The following is a 21,356-nucleotide window of genomic DNA, read 5'->3' as shown; positions in this document are numbered from 1 at the left end:
GAGACAACAAAGAGGTGCTCAAGGCTACCAAGTGCCTAATCCTAGGGAGTTCATTTTTCAACATATTGAACATCACACAACTGAGTTGGCAAAATAAGTATCTATATCACAGTAAAACCTTGTGTTTTCTGTAAGAATGTGCCTACCCTAAAGACAAATTGGAATTTCTTGAATTTGGGTTTAGAAATGAAGACAGAAGCTTGCCAACCTGGATCATTTTCTCTGGAACTAATTGAAGGATAAAATTTCTCATAATCATATTTTTAAAAGCTGATTTTCAAAAATTAGAGAGAGACAATTCATTTTTAGAACTTTAGGCCTGGTTGTCAGAATACTACAACACTGGACAGTATTTTCAACACAGGATTGAATCTTATCCACTTGGGTAAAAAAAAAAAAAAAAACCAAACCAAAAAAAAAAGAAAAATCAGCACCTTAATGTAAAGACTTATGGTTGAGGAAGCAGTGATTATTTTGATTATCTGACAATCACAAGTTTTGATTACTTGATAATTGCAGAAATAGGGTAAGTTTACTTTTCACTCTGTTACAAATGAGTTATTTATATTACTGTCTCTGCTAAAAGAGCTTGGACAGCCTGACTAAAGATTGTACATAATTCCCACATATCATCTTTACTGTTGTACAGTGTTGTATGTCACCCTCATGCCTTTCAGCTGCTATCACATGATAGATACTCTGTTTTAAAGGTGGTCACCACAATGATACCACTTCTGGAGTAGAGTGACATGTGCTATTAGCACATGGCAGATTATGATCCCCGTGCAAAAGAATGCTGTCTGCCTAAAAGTACTGCTGAAGAAATACAGGTGATCTTCAGTAAAAGACAAACATGACATCTTCATGACAGAAAAAACAAACCATGCAACATAGAACAGTAAAATTTTAAGACTGCAACTACTTACGATCTCACTTTTTAAAAAGATTATATATCCAGTAGCAAGAAAACTTTACTACACTGTCTGGACAATTGGTTTATCTCAGTGGAACTTAGAGTATCCAGACACAACTGGCTGAACTGGTAACCTGAAAGTAACCATTCACTATTGCCCCAGAATTAATTAGTTCCACTTTAACATGGAAAAGGGTTTCAGTGGGAAAAGTGCCAGAATAAGAACCATCAAAACAGATCACTGGTAATCACCAGAGGGTAGGAGATTAATCTATCTGATTAATCTGTTGAGTTGTAATAGTTCCTCAAGGGCAGTGTAATGAGCTGGTGAATGAACCTAGTGCCATTTTTCTGGCCCCTGCTCCAGAAGGACAGAGATCTGGACAAAAAAGCCTGCTGGCAACAGCAGTGCTCCCATTTTCACTGGACTGAAGAAAGTAGCTGGTTTCATCTCCAGACCCACTAGATTCTACCTTTGCTGAAAATTTTGCAATGCTTTCACCAGATCCATAGTGTCATTGGCAACACAGAGTCATAGAAAGGCTTGGGTGGAAGGTGGACTTCAAGATCATCTAGTTCCAATCACCCTGGTATGGCCATTCCACTAAAACGCGTTGCTCAGAGCCCCATCCAACCTGGACTTGAACATTTCCAGGGATGGGGCATCCACAGCCTCTCTGGTCAACCTGTTCTAGTGTCTTACCACCTTCACAGTACAGAATTTTTTCCAAATATCTAAGCTAAACCTGCCCTCTTTAAAGCATTTCCTCTTGTCCTGTCACTACATGTCATTGTAAAAAGTCCCTCTATAGCTTTCCTGTAGGCTCCTTTAGGTACTGGAAGGTCCTCTAAGGTCTCCCTGGAGCCCTCTCTTCTGCAGGGTGAACTCCAATTCTCAGCCTCTCTTCAGGAGAGGTGCTCCAGACCACTGACAGTTTTCACAACCCTCCTCTGGACTTGCATCAACCTTATGAGGAGGCCCCAGACCTGAAAACACTTCTCTAGGTGGGGGTGTCATCAGCCCCAGAGTAGAGGGGCAGAATTACCTCCATCTGCCTGCTGGTCACATTAGGCAGGGTCTGAAGCACTAGAGAGGAATAGTTTGCAATGGTACAATAGTAGAGCTACCACGGAACCTAATTCTAATGAAGGAAAAAAAAAAATTCTGGTCATAAGATCCATCAGAAGAAGTCTCTCTGCCAAGGAAGCAGCATAGAATTCTGACAATCAGAGGAGAAAAACTATAGAATAAATATGATCATAACTGACCATACAGCTACTATCAGCCACATTAAAGCAGGTGTGCTACATTAGCACACCTTAACATTTTTGCATCCATTTAACATCCGTTCTGATGGCTATCTGAATACTGTGAACCACTAAATCTGGGAAGGAAAGGAGATTTCACTGTATTTCAGAGAAAATTCCCTGACCACTCTTTCAAAGAGGATAAACATATTTATCTCTTGCTTCTAGTCCCTAAGAGAAAACCTATTAAAGCTATCTAAAACTGAGATGCTGGAGAAAGCATGATGGCAGAGACAGCATTATCTGTCAACCTCCAATAAGGATTTTGGTGCCTGAACAAAAGTGTTTATGGTATCAGCAAACTCCTACAAGCATTCAGACTGCACTGTGAGTAAAAACTAAGACAAATGCCAGTTATCATCAAGGATAATCAGTTTTTAAGAATTTTACAGACAAAAATACAAGACAAAGGGAATAGAGAGTAAATGATTATTGAATGAATTAGAGAAACTGGAACAAAAACTTAACGTATCAGAATATGTTAAATTTAATAGATCATATTCCAAGCAAAGTCAAAATGGTCCCAGTGACTTGAGAGTTCAAAAAAGCTGCTGATGTTGAATCATCCAGAAGTATTATTTCATCTGGTCAGAATCCTGATGTAGAAAATGTTTACATAATTTCTGTCTTTTAAAAAGAGTATTTCCTACTAAGTCAGACAGAAACCTATCCTTTCTTAATCAGTTGGTCTCCACTTGGCAGCTGCATATATGTAGAATGTTTCTAAAAAGAAACCAAATCTCAAAAGGAAGCATTTTTGAGCATCTTTTCTTTTACTCATTTTGTCTGCGCATTACACACTTTTCCCCTGTTCTGTTGGCCACCTTGGCTCTGGAATCAAACTGGCAGTCAATCATTTTGCAGTCTCTGACCCAGAATATTGATTCATTATTCTGAGAGATGCCATTCAGTTATAATCAGTAACCAAGCCCTAAAATCATATTGTTACTCACATTCACTCATTCATTCATTCATTCCAGTAATATGACTAAACAACCTTTAACTTTTTTTCATCGACTCTTTACACAGTAACCACATCGTACCAGCAAGAAAAAAGTAAAGTAAAAAACAAACCATAAAAGTCCAAACAGGCCTCTTGGAGTGCGATAAGATCATGTCTTACAACACATTCCCCTCTGTAAAATAATACTAGGTATCCCTTTAATATCCTTCTTTGAAAGATTAAATTTGTCTTTATTTCTAATTTTTAAATGGATACACATGCCATTCTTTAAACCTTTCACAACAGACTCCTACTCCTTCTGGTGTCTCTACACAGATGCTAAGAGTCCCACGAAATATCCCATTAGACCCAATGCTAAATTCCAGTTTCACCTGATGTCATCTTTCATTAAAACATTCTCTCATAGCTAAGGAGACAGAAACAACTAAAAGTTACTTTAGAAAAATCATTTCTCCAAGAAAGCCTAGGAAGAATGTATAACTCTACTCTCCCTCTCTTCCCCCTCCAATCAGGAATTATTCCAAAACGTGTTTTTCCATTTGTGTTTTGCATTACTATTAAAACTATTTTTCTTAACTTTACAAGCCTACAAGATATAAATAACTTTGTAGATAAACAAAAGTTGAAATCTGATAGAGCCAATCCTTAAGCTTAGAAATGAGAAAATACAGGTAATCAGGTCTATTTCTCTTGCATAGCTATACCATGTCTTGTCAACCCAATACAGACAGCAAGAAGTAAAACCACTATTTTTAACACAGAGGAGGGAGTAAGGAATCATCCTCAGAGAGAGAAAATTTAATAAAATACTTAAACAGAAATTACTTTAGTTACAGAAGACAAATAAAGATGATAAAAGAAGCAATCAAATAGAATGTTGATGGATCTCAAAGCTTTTTTATTGGAAAACATTACAAGAGAAGGCACTGAGAATTACAGTAATTTCACGATTACAAGCCGCACTGACTATAAGCCGCATCTCCGGGTGTCGGCAACATTTCGTTCTTTGTCCATACACAAACCGCACCCAATTATAAGCTGCTGTGTCATTCGCAGCGAAGACCCGCATGCAACAAAGTTGCCAAATAGTAACAGAATCGCGGGATGGCAGGGTTTACTGGCTCGGCTCGGGCCGTGAGGGCTTGGGGCTGCCAACGGGGCCAGGTGGCCCAGCTCGGCCACTCGGGGCCGGCCGCCACTGGGTTCGCTCACCCCAGCCCGGCGCGGCGGTGGCAGGGCGGCACGGAGCCCGCCAGCACCCACAGCGGTGGTGGGAGGCGGGGATGGAGCCCCCCTGCTCCCGCGACACATGGGAATGGGAGCCCCCCGCCTCCCCCTGAGCCGCGGGGCCAGCAGGAGAGAGCCCCCCGCCTTCCCCCCAGGCTGCGGGGTCAGCAGGAGGGAGCTCCCCTGCCTCTCCCCCCCGTGTTGCCTGCACAGAGCCCGGCTCCACCCACTGCGCAACACAGTAACCAATTTGTAACAATCGCGTAAATGCCGGGTTTTACTGGCAGGTGCTCGACTTGGCAGTTTGCACTGACTCGGTTTGCACTTCCGGGGTTGGAAATGTCAGAAAATTATTCACATATTGGCCACTCCTGAGTGTAAGCCGCATTTCCTGTGTGGGAGCAAAATTTTGGTCAAAACGGTGCGGCTTGTAATCGTGATATTACTGTATTTTGCTTCATACTGTTCAATCATTCTATGTTTGCATGACAAAAGTATGCACCTGATGGTCTAAGTCCTAAATCCAAGAGTCTGGACAATCTGTAGTCCCGAATAAGGAGTCACTCCAACGACCCAACAAGTTTGAAAGGCTTGGTTGCTTATGGAGGCAAAGCCCAGGACATTGAAGAGGCCAGGAATTACTGCCTGAAACAAATACCATCCCAACTGCAAAGGCCCATACGAAAAAAAAAAATCTTCCTTTGCTATAATGAGCAAAAATAATATTACAATATTATGTCTTGAAATAAAAACCAGACATTTAACATAAAATGGCTTTTGACTACTTTTAACTTCAAGTGAGGAAGATCTAGAATATGTTCTCCTTCCTCCCTACAGGGTAATTCTATTAAAAACATCAAATTCAAATAATTAAAATATCATACATATTATAATAGGAACAATATCTTCCAAGGTGAGAGAAATAACTCCCTAGGAGTTAAAAAATAAGTTCCTTTATCCCAAGATGATATCCCTTTAGTCTCTCTTCCTCAATTCAATCCTTCTTAAGATGAAGCGTGGAAGAAGAATCCATAGTTAAATGGATACAACAAGTTATGCCTAGCCATCAAAACATATCTTTCAGCAAGAGAAAGGAAGAGTAAAAAGGGTTTGAGGTTGAGCTGAAAGTTAGTTTTATAACAGATGGTCAAGAAGTCAAACCAAAATAACCTTTTCTCTCTTGCTTTTATCAAAATAATTTGAGAAAAATGTTGCAGAACACAGACTTAAACAGGAATTTTGAACCCATGATATGTCTTAACAACTTACCTTACTGAGGAGCAGCAGAGTAAAATTTTTGTAGTAAATCATACTTTGCGCCTAAGAATCTGTAAAGAGGTCATATGCAAATATGATGGGATGTCCATTTAAACAACAAGCTCTTTGGGATCCTTGGTTGGATCAAGGTCTAGAATGAGTTTTTAGCTAGTATTTATACAAAGAAGTTATTTGAAATGGGTGTGAGGAACCAAAGTTTATAAAGGAGAGATTTAAGACTTGGACACAATATTATGCCAAGTCCCACATGTGAGTTGTCTCATTCTTTCCTCTGGACATCTGATTAGTCTCATTCCACTAGAGCAGCAGCAAGTTGTAAGATTAAGTGCACCAAGCTGTTCTCAATGCTCCTCAAACAAAATAAGAATATTATCTTTGATGTGAAGTAACTACTTTGGTGAATGGTTAGGTATCACTAAAATCTTGTTACGTGACATATCAAAAATCTCATTCAGACCAAGTGACAGAGATAACAAAATCAGCAGAGGCAGAAACCAAGGGGGGGAGGGAAAGGGAAAAAGAGAAATACAGGAACAAGGGAAGGACTTAAATCCATCCCACTCCTATAATTTTGATGTCAATGGCAGCAAGAGATTATCAGAGCCTGGAGAGGGATCTCAGGTCAGCAGGAAAGCAGGAGAACAGCATAAAGGAATTCTAACCACTCCAGCCAGTAAGTCAGCTCCACTGGGGATCCAGTTAAAATCTCCCTATGCAAATTCACATAGAATGGGGAATAAACAAGAGGAGGTAGAGACGTGTACAAGGTTGCAGGGCTAGGATCTTATTGTTAGTACAGAGGTATGGCAGGATAGCTCCTAGGACTGGAGCAGTGGAATGGAAGAATACTGGCTCTTTAGGAAGAACAGCCAAGGAAGAAGATGAGGAGGGGGTGTCACTCTCTATGTCAGTGACCAGCTGGAGTGTGTGGAGGTCTGCTTGGGAATGAATGAGAAGCTGACTGACAGCTTATGAGCCAGGATTAAAGAGAGAACAAGAATAGATGACATTATAGAGGGGGTCTGCTACAGGCTCCAACAAGGAACACCAAGCAGACAGACAGAAGCCTCATGTTCCTGGCAAGATCTTGGAACGGATCCTCATGGACACGAGGATGAGGCACATGGAAAATAAAGGGGTGACTGGTCACAGTGAAAGTGGCTTCACTAAAGGTAAATCATGTCTGACAAATTTGTGTGGTCCTCTACAAAAGGGCTAGAGCATTGATGGATAAGGGAAGAGCAACTGCTTTCCTCTACATGGACTTGTGCAAAAGCATATGACACTGTTCCACATGACATCTTTGTCTCTAAACTGAAAACGCAAGAATTTGACAATGGAACACTTAGTGGATATGAACTTATCTGGATAGTTGCCCTCAAAGACTTGTGGTCAGTGGCTCAGTCTCCAAGTAGAGACCAGTGACAGATGGTATTCCTCAGGGGCTGCTATTGGGACCATTGGGGTTTCACATCTTTTTCAGCAATATGTACAATGCGAAATGTCTCAAGTCTAGGAAGTCCTTGAAACACAAACTGGCCACAGTAGCATCACAATACAGTAGCTTCACCAGATGATTATTACCACTGTCAGACACTGGGTAATTGTCTGGATGGACACTTTGCCTGATGTGATCACTCTTCTACTACGCTTTAAGACCTCATTTAAATGTCTTTCATCTTCACTTTTCCAAAATCACCTCTTCTCCTCCAAGGACCAAATTCCCCTCAACTCAGCTTCTGCAATTACCTGCTGAGATCAGTAACACAAAATACACCTTTACCCGATCGCTTACATTAACATCTCAGATATATGGTAGCTGAAACATAGCACAGTTTTCATTATGTTGTAGAAATGGTGGCAATCTAGCAGAAGAGCACAGCAGAGCAAACCCTGAGCAGGTTTGCTGATGACACCAAGCTGTGGGTGTGGTTGACATGGAGGACAGAAGGGATGCCACACAGAGGGACTTTGACAGGTTTGAGAGATGGGACTGTGTGAACCTCATGAAATTCAGCAACTTGAGGCTGTGAGGTCCTGCGTGTGGATTGGGGCAATCCCAGGCACAAATGCAGACTGGGTAGAGAATGGACTGAGAACAGCCCTGAGGAGAAAGACTTAAGAGTGCTGGTTGATGAGAATCGCAGAGTCATAGAACCATTTTGTTGGAAAAGACCTCCAAGATTATTGAGCTCAACCTCAACATGATCTGGCAATGTACTTTGGCAGCCCAAAAAGCAAACCACATCCTGGGCTGCATCCAGAGCAATGTGGTCAGCAGGTTGAGGGAGGTGATTCTGCCCCTCTTCTCCAGTATTGAGAGATACCATCCGGAGTACTGAGTCCAGTTTTGGGGCCCACAATATAGAGAAGATGTGAAACTCTTGGTAAATGCCCAAGACATTTGCCAATTTAAGCTGTGGTTCATATCTGTAATGTTTCAGAGTGCAACAGAAAGCATTACAGAAATGCAAATCTCAGTACAGTTTAATGCAGTGTCTATAAGCAGCAGACATAATAAATAATTGAAGTAATATATACTGCTGAAGACAAGAACATTACACACTACTGTTGAGACTTACAATGACTTCAACTGAATACCCAATCCTAGCTAGCTACAAAAGAATAGTATTAAAGCTCAGATGTATCTGAGAATCCAGGATATTATACTATAATCCAGCAAATAAAATATAAAAAAATGTTAGTCAGAGCATTAGCTTCTCTGAAGACTTATACCAACATGCTGCCCTTATTTATGTTCTACAGGTATTGCAACAGCTCTGTACTGGAAGCTCATGCCACAGATGCTTTAGCCAAAGGCCTCAATATTATGATTATAGCTCTTCTCTAGTATTCCAAAATCTTACTGTTTATTTGCCAAAGCCCTGTTGACAATCCTCAACTCTGGGAAACCTTTCTAACAGTTTTGAACTTTCAGGAGTAATTATAGGGAGAGAAAAAAGGAAGTTTTATTTTACCTGCACTATTGTTGCAAAAACAGCTCTTCTTGGTTGTTAAAATACCGAACTTCTTTGAAAACATACCAAAAAACTCGAGAGATGTTGTCTCTGTGCAAACAGACATGCATAAAACCAGTTCTATTTGCAGGAAATAATGAGAGATTAATTACATATTTTTAATAGACTATTTTCTAATAATACAATTACTAAAATGAGGGGATGGGGGAACCCACTCTCTAAATTCAATGGAATAACAATCTTTCCCTCAGACCCTGAGTTTATGCCTTCAATTTACAAAAACAAAAACCCTAGAGAACTGGCAAAAAATTATCACATTATTGTTGGCACCAAAACAAAGGAGCTTTTAATCTATTTCAACTGAAATCATATGATCCAGTAGCCTGGGGGAAGGGCTACTAATAGCAGTCAGAGCAAAGAAGAGGAGACAGCAGCTTTCCTCAGCTGACAGCAAGGCAGTAGGTTCTCTGCAGCTCCTCTACTCCCTCCACCCAAGTGCATGAGGCCAGTGGCACGGGAAGCCCAGCAGCAGAGGGCTTGCAGCGGCACAACTGGGCACCTGGGCTTGGCAGCTTCTGACAGCCACCCCAACCACAGCTACAGCCTCACACTGCACCCTCCCAACATCAGCTGACCCCACTTTTGATCACAGCACGTTTGAAGAGCTTTTAGGCTACTTCTGCAACACACAGGGTGTTATTGTACTCACAACTGGAAAAGACAACAGAGACTGCACTGTAAAAATTAAATTGGCTATGAGTCACTATCTCCTACTTGGTATCGATAATGTATTCCTTTAATGAGGGACAGGAGAGAAAGAAAAATAAATAAACACAAACCAACCAAGGAAGATGGAGAAATGGCTTTCATCAACAGAAATGCATTCATCAGCCAACAAGCTGAATAATCACAAAATGGGGGAAAACCCTGATCCAAGCATTAATAATTCAATTAGTATTCATTGAAATAACATTGATTTTAATTAATCTATTTCACATCACTGTTCATATCCTATATGCTTTCTATTACAGCTTAAAAATCATTAGTGTATGAGCCTGTTAAGTACTCATACCTTTAAAAATAACAAAAGGGAGACATTAACTTGCTGAATGAATATTTTAAAGCCTCAAATAGTCAATAAAGAAAAATGAAATGTAATTGCTTGTCTCTGCGCATTACTAATATAGAATATACTAGTATGTTGCCAGCTGTACTATATATATAATTTGATTCATTGGAACTTCAGTATATTAAAATCTTGGTAAAAGCTGCATTAGCCACCAAAGAATATTCTTACCAACTTGTATTTGCACATTACAATAGTGGGCACTGTTCAGTGACTGACTGAAGCAAAACACTTCATTTGTTCTACTGCTCCGCTCTGAGCTCATCCAAAATACACAGGAACAAAAAAAACAAAGTACATGTTTCTGCCTGAAGTAGGCCCAGCAGATCAATAAAGAATATCTCTGTCCATCACAGAGCTTTGCTGGAGATGATGTGGAACAAGGTGCATTTCAACAGGAAACTCCAAGTATCACTGTAATTCCTAAAGCTCTGTGCACCAAGGCAAGTCAGAGCCAGTGAGCACGAGCTTCACTTCCCTACTTCAGGGCACAATTTCTCATTTTTATGTTGGGCAATGCTGGCACTCTGGCCTTGGCCCTCTGGCAACGAATCCCCACCAAGCTGGATAACAAGATGAAGAAGCGATATGCATAGGCAAATGTAATTTAATACAGTGCAGCAAGACCAGTCTGGACTATCTGGTGTATTGAAATGATTTTATAAAAACATAAAAATAAATATGCTCTCCTTTATATTCCCCTGCCATTATGATTTATGTCATAATGATACAGTGAATCCAAAATGATTGTTAAATTTTATTTTCGTTTATTTTTGTTTATTTATTTTTGCAATATATTGAGGAAAATTCTGACTTTGGATGCAGTCTGATGTTTTTCTGTCTAGCTGGGTAACTACAGAGATATGACAGTTCAAGTGCTTGGTTTCCAAACAAGGTTTTTTGCTACCTATAGGTCTCTAATTATGCCCAGTCAATTTTTATTAGTTTCCACAGGTTTCATTGCAAGGCAATCGAAATACTTTAAATCTTTTCATTGTCAGTCATCTGTCTTTGCCTAAGAGAGTCTTTCACATCACAGCTTTTACCTCATTCTTGAACAATGCTCATACTTGTCCTCTTAATTGATACTTGTTTACACTAACGATTTCTGCTATGTGTGAAATACTTTCATGTGTAAAATAAACTGTAAGTAGCATTTCTCCATCTCCACCCCAAACTCATTATCTAAATGCTACAGGTTATTCCACATTTCTATATACACAACACCAAAACACTGATTTTCTTATTTAGCAACAGTTGTGGTCACCTTAGGTGTGCCAACAGTTCAGTAAGGGGCACAGGCTGCCACTGCACATTATCACAGGATAATGGGACAGAAGAATTTACATTCCAGATATCTTGCAAAAAATACCATAATTGGCTTATCAACAGTACTCAACCAAGTGCAACATAAAGCTCAGGCACAAGCTTATTTTATATATGCATACCTATCAAAAATATACATGTATAGATAGCTATCTACATCTTTTTATTTCCCACATCATGTCCAATATTGAAATACATTATATTTTCCATTGGCATTACACACCTTGCACCAGCCTGCAGCATGTAGATATAGTAAACACTATCACTAAAGCACAGAAATCTTCGCACATCACCCCTGTAAACAACGTCGGTGCACTAGTTTCCAGAGAAGTACGTATTTGTTAAAGCTCTTTTACTGAAAAAAAGAAGAACACTAATAGCACCATGGGAGTTTCAAGAAAGGCAGGCAAATTATGATCACATTTACCATCTAATTTGCTCTCTGAGGCTTGTTCAAACAGTGCAAACATTGTGCTCCTCTTCTTCATTTGTTCTGACAAGCAGGATGACAACTAATCACCATCAAGAGCTTTCCCACTCTCCAGGCCCCCGTTTTCTGTTTATTCAATTTGATGCCTTCCAACCAAGGAAACTGTTAGCCCTCCCTGCCACCCCAACTGAGAAGGCCAGCTCTCCAAGGCCAGATTTCAACTAGAACTCCTTGTAAAGTGTGAATCCAGTGCTAAGCAAGAATAAAACAGGCTCTTTCTGCTGTGCAGTGTGTGATAACAGCAGCACTGGGTTCTGTGTAGGTTGACAAAAACACCTAAGGGAGGCAAATAAGGTTTTAGACTGGCACAGAAAAAGGAGACAGAGGAGAGACATCCTTGACCCTCTTCCTTCATTTTCCCCAAATATGATTTATCAAAGCATTGCCATGATGCCTTAAAATATAATGCAAAAACGAGAAACTAAATTAAAAAAAAAAAAAGCTTGGAGAATACTGGAAAGTTATTTCAAGAATGTCTCTCCTTTGATAGATCTTGTCTTGGCAACTGTTGCACTGATTTGCCTTGATAACACTCAGCCACATAATCAAATTACCTTGACTTTATGAGTTAAGTCAGTGTCATTCTCCACATGTCCCCTCTTCACCCAGAGCTTAACCAAGACAAGACAAACAAAAAAAAAGTACTAAGCCACAGTACCTTGCATGCCCATTAGGCTATAATAGTAGTCACTAGCAGATGCATAAAACTCATCAATTTTAAGAGATCCTGAGCTTTGCATTGACCAAATCCATAGCAAAAATTCTTTCTTTTGCTTTATAAACACTTGAAAAATGCATCCAGGCATTAATTGATAAAAAGTACACCTTCTCACCACGAATCTTATTCCTTGACCTTCAGGTAACAGCCCATAAGCCCACCAATGCCACCAGTATCACTAACCAGCACCACTGCATTAGAACCAGCTATCCAAAAAAGGGACATCAGAAAGCTGCCTGGTTCAAACATTATTCTACTTTTTGAAAGGTTTTAAAATGTTTTCCTGGATCTTGCAACCCTTCTGCTTACATACATAATTAAACACTCTGCACTAGAATGCCTTTTGAATCAGGTGACTGTTCATTGAATATTGTGAAAACTTGTCCTAATACAAAGTGCATGCATAGGTGCAGTATTTCCTTCTAAAAAGTCACTTTTTTTATAGATGCCTGCTCAGGTAAATATTTAGAAATATAGTATGACAAATGCAAATATTTTTAGCACCTCATGCATGGCAAAGGGATAAAACAGTTTATGTATAACCCACCAATTCTTAGAAAAACTATTTGTAACAGAGAGGAATTCTGCAAAGTAATGACAGCGAAGCTTTCTGTAAAAGGCAGAATAATATTCTTTACTAAGAAGTCGGTATATTCTTGGGAGGGACAAAGGGAGGGGAAAAAAGCCATTCCCCTTGTTCCTGCTGCTTCCAAAAGTACTTGCAATCTCTTTTTCTTGGAAAATATTTAGGGGACAGGAACACTAAGACTCTAGTCTCTGCTGCATGTTACATGAAAGCCTTCAGTATTTTCTCTATTACAACAATAAATATTTTCATGGCAGTGAGAAGTTCCCCCACATCACTCTATTACAGGTATTACAGTCTATGGATCAAAGAGGGGCATTTCCTGATTCAATGATAAATGTGGTAGCCTAATGGATTTTAGATCAGACCAGCCCACTCTCATGTCAATACATAGTCTTCAATAACTGTCTGAGCCTGATGATGTTCAGTGCTGAACAGCTTTCTCCAGATACTTAATATGTAATTTCTGTAGGCTATGATACTTAAATGGTCCACATCAAATTCAGAGGTGCCTTTTCCTTTAACCATTACTGCTGTTTTCTAGTGGGCTCATTTGTGATTTTAATTTGTAAAGATCAATTCAGCCACCATCTCCAAAGTTGTGTGACACTGCAGAGCTGCAAAAGATGAGTTACGGATTTCTTTCATCTCATCAGCTTCACAGCATCAACTTTGAGGATCATAAACTTTGAGCTTTTACATCAGACACAGATACCCGCAGAAAGAAATTGAAGCCCAAAGTAACTTTCTTTAACAATTAGTATCCTGTGCAACTTCAGTGATGTCAACAGAATCATAAGGGAGGTAAATCATAGTATATTTTTGGCAGCTTTCCTTTTTCTGCCAATTAGAACAATTAGACTCTAAATTTCACATTGAACTAAAAGAAATTAGCAGTGTTGTCTTGGTCAAACATTAAAGTAAATAGCACATGCAGCATTAATCATACTTGCAGTTTTTCAAGGTATTAATATCACATTCCCATTGGCTCATTTTCCCATGCTTACTATAGTGAATGTATTTTGATGAGTGATCTGTTTTGTCTGTGCCAAAGGAGAAAGTTTGGTTTCAGCTGCTAAAGCAGCAGGCTGCCAAAGCAGTTGGACTCGCCTTTCCTAGAGAAGACTCCAAGTGCTTTTGTGAGGCACCTGGGCACAGAGAAGTAGAGCAGGTGGGAGGAAATAGTAAGATGACAACTGGTTTCAGATATTCTCTACCAAGGGGTGGAGAGAAGAGAGCAGGGTGCAGAGGTAGGTAAAAGATGGACTTGGCTCATAGGGAGTACTTCTTACAAAGTATTATAGCCACGACAAGGCTCTCTGAAAGGAAACAAAGACTTTCTTGACGGGGAGACAGTCTGTGCTTTAACAATGGTACTCTTACTAATTTCTAACTACAGCCACCATGGTATAAACAAGCACAGACTGCAAGATTTTTCATGTTATTTAATGCTAGTTGAAGGTGAAATGATAGGTGAAATACAATTAAAAATGTAAGCAATATATTTTGATGTGTAATTATTTCCTCTTAAAACAGTTTGAGAGAGATGCTTTGTCAATACAGTAGATGTGCAGACGATACTGTCAAACATCTGGTCTGTCCACTCCTAGCACTGCTGACCTCTTTGAGGCCAGCTCAGACTAAGTACAGGTATTGCCAGCAAATGTGTTTCTGTGCTGCATGGGACTCATGAAATGCGGAAAGCCACAGACACAGTGGCAGCACATAGGAAAGGAAGCAGCTCTGAGCAGCCACAGACTGAGAGTTGTTGTTTAAGAGGAGTTAAACTCAGAATCCACTAAAATCAATGGAAATTTTTCTACCAACACAGACAAGACTTTGTCTCTAAAATTCTGTCAAATAAGCAAAGGCAGTTGACTTCAAAGAGTTTCATCACTGTGCTTCAGATACAACAATCCTAGGTGGGGCTTGAAATCATTTTAGATTACAATTTCAGGTGGAAGTCCTGTAAATTTTTTTTCCCATTTAAAGGCAGGTTTCCTTATAAAAAGTATTCTCTTCCATTTGAACATTGCAGAAAACCCATATCTCCAACACACTACAATAACTTTGTTACAGCTCAATAGGTTACAGGAATTAAACAGTCCACATCCTTGCAGTGACTTACACATACCATGAATAAAAGACATGTAAGAATAGACTAAAGCAGAAAGGAGTCAAGCAGTAAAAAAACTAGGAAATGCAAATATTTTACCTTGTCTTACTAGCAGTAGATTGTTTTCAGAGGAACCACAAGGTACACAAATACAAAACAAAGTATAAATACTAATTGTTCTTCTATTTTTTCTGTATGCAACATGCCTGAGGTAACTAAGCAAACATTAACAAGTGATCTTAAGTAAAATGACATCTTGTATTCTTGGTCTTCCAAAATGCCCCATGAACTTCTTATACAGTGGACCAGTCACAAGAAGGCACATCACATACAATAGGAAGGATTAACTTTCTGTTCAGCTACTTGCACAGCCTCAAAAACAAAAATGACACTCCAATTCTATCTGAAGATGAAATATTTCTGAGGAAAAGCATATTTCTATCTCTAAAGGAAGCACAACTATAAGTCCCCTACCAAACTACCTAGGTTGTCAGTAAAGCCAGTGCAATAGCAGCATGTCAAATCTAAGGACCCTGGCTGAAGAGCCACCAGCCCTGCCCATATGAACACTACTGGCATGTACATGTTGGTCCAGGGCATTGTGCACCAGACTGGTCCGTCCAAAGAAAAGTCTCACCATTCTTCCATTTTTAAGTTAAAAAAGTTAACTAAATCTATATTGCACAAAAAAAGTCCTTTGTAGTACATTTTTTCCCTAAATTCAATAAGAAAAGTATTGTATCAAGTGGCAGTAGCTAGGTAGTCTTTATTGGGCTCATAAAAGATTATGATTTTGCCCTATTCTCTATATAAGTGAATTTCTTAAAATATCATTTTTAAAACGGCACTTCTTCTTCTCATGATAGTGTTTCTTTAATATATTAACTTTCCCACTTCCCCTACTTTGATGGTTCGGCAATTTTCTAGTTCATTTTAAATCATTTTTTGACAAAACAATACCAACAGTTCAGTAAGTGTCCCACTGCATTTTGCAATTTACGTTTCTTTTTGAAATACCCTCTTACTGAATGGCTTTAGCAACTAATAAAATTCTTCAATTTCAAAGCCAAAAGAATCCCATTAAGCACTAAATTCCTGAGGAAGGGGGAAGGACCAGTGACACTGACTGTTGACGGTAGATTTTGGTTTTAACACTAGCAAAGCTTTTTTTAAACCAGTAATACATTGCACTTAACAGGTTTCATGCATAAGGGACTGTATAGATTTTCGTACATTGGATGCTTTGACATACAGATGTGTGCACATACTTGTAGATATGTGCATACAGGTATGTAAATATATTACTGTGGATATATAAGTATATAGTGACACATAAACACAGGCACATATACACACACATATCAGCTACTGTTGTTAATTTTCTCTGTCTGGCTAAACAATAATTAACAAAAAATATATAGTGGAAAGTCACCACTATGAAATTAAATATATTCTTATGTGATTGATAAGATGCAATAACTAAGCTGAGTAGAACCCTGGTGAAGGCACATAAACCTCGTTAAAATAAATTTTGTCTGTTAACAGTGGAGCGAAGTGCTAACAGGATCACTCCCAGTCTGATAACTTTGTATCAGTAACAGTATGATAACTAACTTTTATAAATTATGAACTCCTATTGCATTCCCACTTAGGAAAAGAATACATACCATATACAAAGAACACCTGTCTAAAACTAGGGACATAAGCAGAGCTGCAGATCCAACTTTTTCAAAAATTCACCCCATTTAACTCCTAATATCTATCCATCCATTGAAGACATTTCCCACTTGAGATAGGAGCAATTTCAGTCTGCTTCAGTACAAAGCAGAATACCTTAGGTTAATATTTTCTTTAGTTTGGCTGTGGTACTTTTCTTCAACTTTCATTTGATAGAAAAATCTAATGGTTGAGGACCACATCTTCCACAAGACATAACTGGACTTTTGCAAGAAACAAGCATGGCATTTTAAAATCAAATTCTGCAAACCTTTCAAATAATACATTTTGATTCTAGCATGGACAAAGAATGCCTCTAGCTTTAACATGTAATAGTAAATAGACTTTCTTTATAGTCCATATCATGTTATTTTCTTTAAACATGGACTAATTATTTTTTATTAAATACTTGTGTTAAAATGCAAGATCAGCATCAGAATTCCTAGAAAAGGGCACTAGAATGAGCCACCTAAAGAATGACACCAAGAGAAGAGCATGATAAACACCAGATTTGAGAGAGGAAGGCAGGTATTTAAATTTGCTTCAGTCTCTTCCATTGGTAGTATTTTGTTGAGTGGTAATAACAGCTACAGAAATAACAGCTATTTGTTATTTCACTACCATTTATAAGATGCTTTGGTTGTATGAACTACAGAAACATATGAATATTATTTTCATAAACAATACATATGACAGTCTTAAGTTTATTTAATGAACAGAAATGTTTGTCCCTTTACTCTAATTCCCATTATCCCAAAGACAACTACATTAATAATTTCAGTTTGATTATTGTTCTGGTAAATCACAGCATTACAGAAGGGGTAAGTCTGTAAAGAGCCAGAGTAAGGTACCACAATATTTAAGTTACATATGGTAATTTATGTTACTTATGGTAACATAAATACTGTCATCATTCCTATTTCTTCTCAGCAGGATAAAACACCTGACCACTGAAAATCAAAGATGTTTCTAATTTCTCTCATCATTTGAAGCAATCAATGTAAAAGAGAAAAAATTTGAGAACTAAAATAAATCCTGTGAAGAGTCTGCCGTAGTGGCACTCATTTCAGAACTGTCTGCCTTTGCACTTGGATTTATAAATGCTAATTATCAAGGTCATCACAGATTTGTGTGATATTTTAGGTTTTCTCTCTGCTTTTCTATTAACCTGAGAAATAGAAGTGTTCTTTCTAAAATTACTAATCTAAAATTCTAGAATATCTTAGAACTATACTAGAGCTTCCTAGACACTCTTTTCAACAATTTCCCCTTAATTTTCAGAGGTTACAAGAATCAACCGCTGTAGCTACTGCATTGAGAGATTAAGATGCTTTTCCCCACAACTAATATGTCCCTCCATTGCAACATTTACTTTCCAAAGTATTAATATCTTTGGAAAACACCCACATTTGTTTTCCGATTCTTTAAGGCATTAGCAAAAAAAAAGATAGAGTAATTCTCCTGCAAATAATATCCCTGAAGTATTAAATCTAGCTTCAGCCTAAACCTGGGCGCTCTTCATGCCCACATTTTACCAGGTAATTCTGGTTTGAGGTCTCTAGAATCAGTGACAGGTGAATCCTCTAAATAAGGCAAATACCTTTAAGTAAAGCTAAGCAGGCAAAATTACTTTTGCTGCTGCTGCAGTGGGCTAGCATTAAGAAAAGAGAAACTAATGAAAACTTTCCCACACATTCCAGGATTGTCACTGACACAATGATAATTGGTTTACAGGAGGTGATAAGACTACAGACAAATGGTAATATCATGGCATTCACCTTTGCGCTCTCTGCCTTGTGTCTTTTATATGTCCCTCCAAACAGGTTATCTGCAGAAGGGATGAGGTCTCATTTTGGAGAATAACACAGAATAAAGTGGAGATCTCATGTTCATGTCAGGTGATTAAGTCTCACTGCATACACTGTCATGGAGTGAGTGGAAGATAAGCAAAACACCCTTCCAAAAATAAATAAAGCAAATTTGGTGCCTAACAGACTCTGACTTCTCAAAATAACAAATAAGCAAATGAAATTCTACATCTGCAGGACAAAGGTGCCAGTAAAACAGAAAGGTAGCCAGGTGCTTTAGATACCAACTGTCTCTGAGCACAAGATACACACACCAGCTTTGAATAAATTCAGTTGAAGGTGGGTATGAAATGATTCCAGCATTTGAAGAACACTGTTCTCTACACGTGTGATACAGAAAAACACATGGCAGCTGTTTAAATTGAAACAAGGGAGAAGTGGATTTAGAACTTTCTTGGATTGAAAAAGACAACTAGGGCAGTTTAGTGGACATTATTGAAGGCAAAAATCGTTTGATGGAAAGGATGGTCACCTACAGAAGCCAGTAGACTTTTAATATTAGAAAGAACTCAAAATAATACTAGAAATGTTACAAGCAGCATAGACCAGTATAGAAATTGCAAGCTGAAATTTAACAAAAACGCATCTTGGAATTGTACCTGCTTTGACAACTATCATGTGGAAATACACAGGTTAACACGCAGTGGGGAAAGGCATGATTTTGCAGACAATCAGCAAAAGTCCACAGAGCATGTATGGTAGAAACTAAGAAATAAAAGGTACTAGTACCACTAGCAAAGAAAAATTATTCAAAGAAGTAGTAAACACCTTCATAAAATAATATTTTTGGCACTATCTTCAACAGACAACTCTGATGATATAAAAGATACAAAGATTTTTATTTGGGTGATAATATTTTGAACAGAAGTGCAGTGAAAAGCACAAGAGCATGGACAGAAAATTCTGAGCAAGAACCTATACCTTCAAAAGCTACAGCTAAGCAAACATGTTACATTCTAGAGAGCAGAAACAACAAATTTAGGCAAGAAGTTAACTGGAGGAGCTGATTTTATGGTGAGGCTATCACTGACCAGCTCACCAGATGTACAATGGGTATTTAATGCTATGGAATGAGCTCTGGAACAGGGAACACACGTAAAGAACTGGTGATTTACAGCCAAGCAAACTGTTTCTAATGAAAATCTTTGACAACACAATCAGTACTATAGCTCTTTAATAGTATTTGCATCAGAAACTCTTTATATTTTCTATGGGGGTGTAAGCGATAGTATTTGTGGTCTAACGACCCTACAATTATCTAAACATAGAAATAATAAAGCTGAAAATTACCTACTGAATAAGTCTTTATAACTTTTTAGTATTGAAAGGAATCCAGAATTGGCTAAAATGGGCCTTAAGCTGTCTCTGTCTTTTACTAAAAATGCTCAGCAAACTTTCCTTCTTTCTCAGGTAGATATTTTCTTTTTTTTTTTTTCCCTTTCAACAGTAGAAGACCTGCAAGCTAAGGTCAAAGCTCAAAAAGCTTCAGCAGTTGTAGACACTCTCTAGAATACTGTACAAAATTTAATTGCTAAAGCTTTTGTTCAGAATGAAACAAACTTAGAGGAGTGCCTACTCCCCACATCACCAAGGAATCAATGTTCAGTGTAGCACTGGGTATTTCAGGATGTACATTTATTATATGTGAAAACTATTCAGGGGCTGAAAAAAATATCTCAGATAAGTCCCAGAAATACCCTGAACTGGCCTAAAATGAAAGGCCAGAATTGGAATCTTCAGAGTTACCCCATATGCCAAAAACGACAATGAATAAGTCAACACAGGCAGTATAAAATATTGACACTGCAGCTCTAAGTAGGATAGATTTGTTTATGTTTCTTGGAAAAAAAACACACTTCTTTTAGATTAATATTCTCATTTTGCTGAGGCAGCAGCTCGTAATAAAATGACATCTAAGTTTGTGATGGTATATATGCAGCATTTTTACTAGATACAGCACTGCTGACAGTAATATCCAGTAAAGGACAACATATTAAGCAAAAGTATAATTTCTAAGTAATCGAGCAACTTAAAAGTTTTATTCTCAAGACTAATGGATTTAATGACAACAGTAATGCAGGTACTGAAAAGGGCACCTGGTTAGATTCCAATCCATGTTATAACACAGCAGTATCACTACTTTCTTTAAACAATGCAGGTAACTGGTGGCAATTTTTAAAGGGCTACCAGAAAACACATATAGAATGAAATTAACAGATAACCATAATTAACAACACTATTAACATTATAATTTATTTATTGGGATGTATTATAATTTATTTAATGGGATTTTAATATTATAATTTATTTTATGGGTGGTTCCTTCCCACTCTATATAATGCTGTCTGTGTGTTCATAGTGGAAAACAGTTGCAAGCCTTAAAGAATGCAAGTGAAAATCCTGGAATTGCTGGGAACTGTGGGAAGAATAGGGCACCTTATTTCAGTTTTAGAAAGCAAAAGGATAAGAGGCATGAAATTTACCTCTTTGATTAATGAGACCTAGGGCAAATAATAGTAATGCAATATTTAGACAACTGAACATCAAAACACAATGCAGTAAAAGCAAACGGGCTTTCTGGTTTTGCTTAATTCTGGATTCAACTTCAAGTCTAAGTAACAGCACAAAACATCTCAAACTCTAACTGGATTAAGTAATAGAATTTATTATTCGGTTAGTCGTTTATAACTTGAAATTGGGTTGAATGATAACTTGTTTATTTAGCAGAACTGTTACAGAACC

At 38.2% G+C, this 21,356-nt stretch overlaps 1 protein-coding gene across 4 annotated transcripts in view; it reads right to left on the bottom strand.

The window, feature by feature from the left end:
• The window catches only part of FIGN (fidgetin, microtubule severing factor), a 107,121-nt gene that overhangs the window by 44,354 nt on the left and 41,411 nt on the right, over positions 1 to 21,356 (bottom strand). The gene's annotated exons all lie outside the window — the stretch shown is intronic.

This window comes from Catharus ustulatus, chromosome 7 (genome assembly GCF_009819885.2).
Source record: "Catharus ustulatus isolate bCatUst1 chromosome 7, bCatUst1.pri.v2, whole genome shotgun sequence".
NCBI lineage: Eukaryota > Metazoa > Chordata > Aves > Passeriformes > Turdidae > Catharus > Catharus ustulatus.
This window is presented reverse-complemented; position numbering and strand designations above follow the sequence as displayed.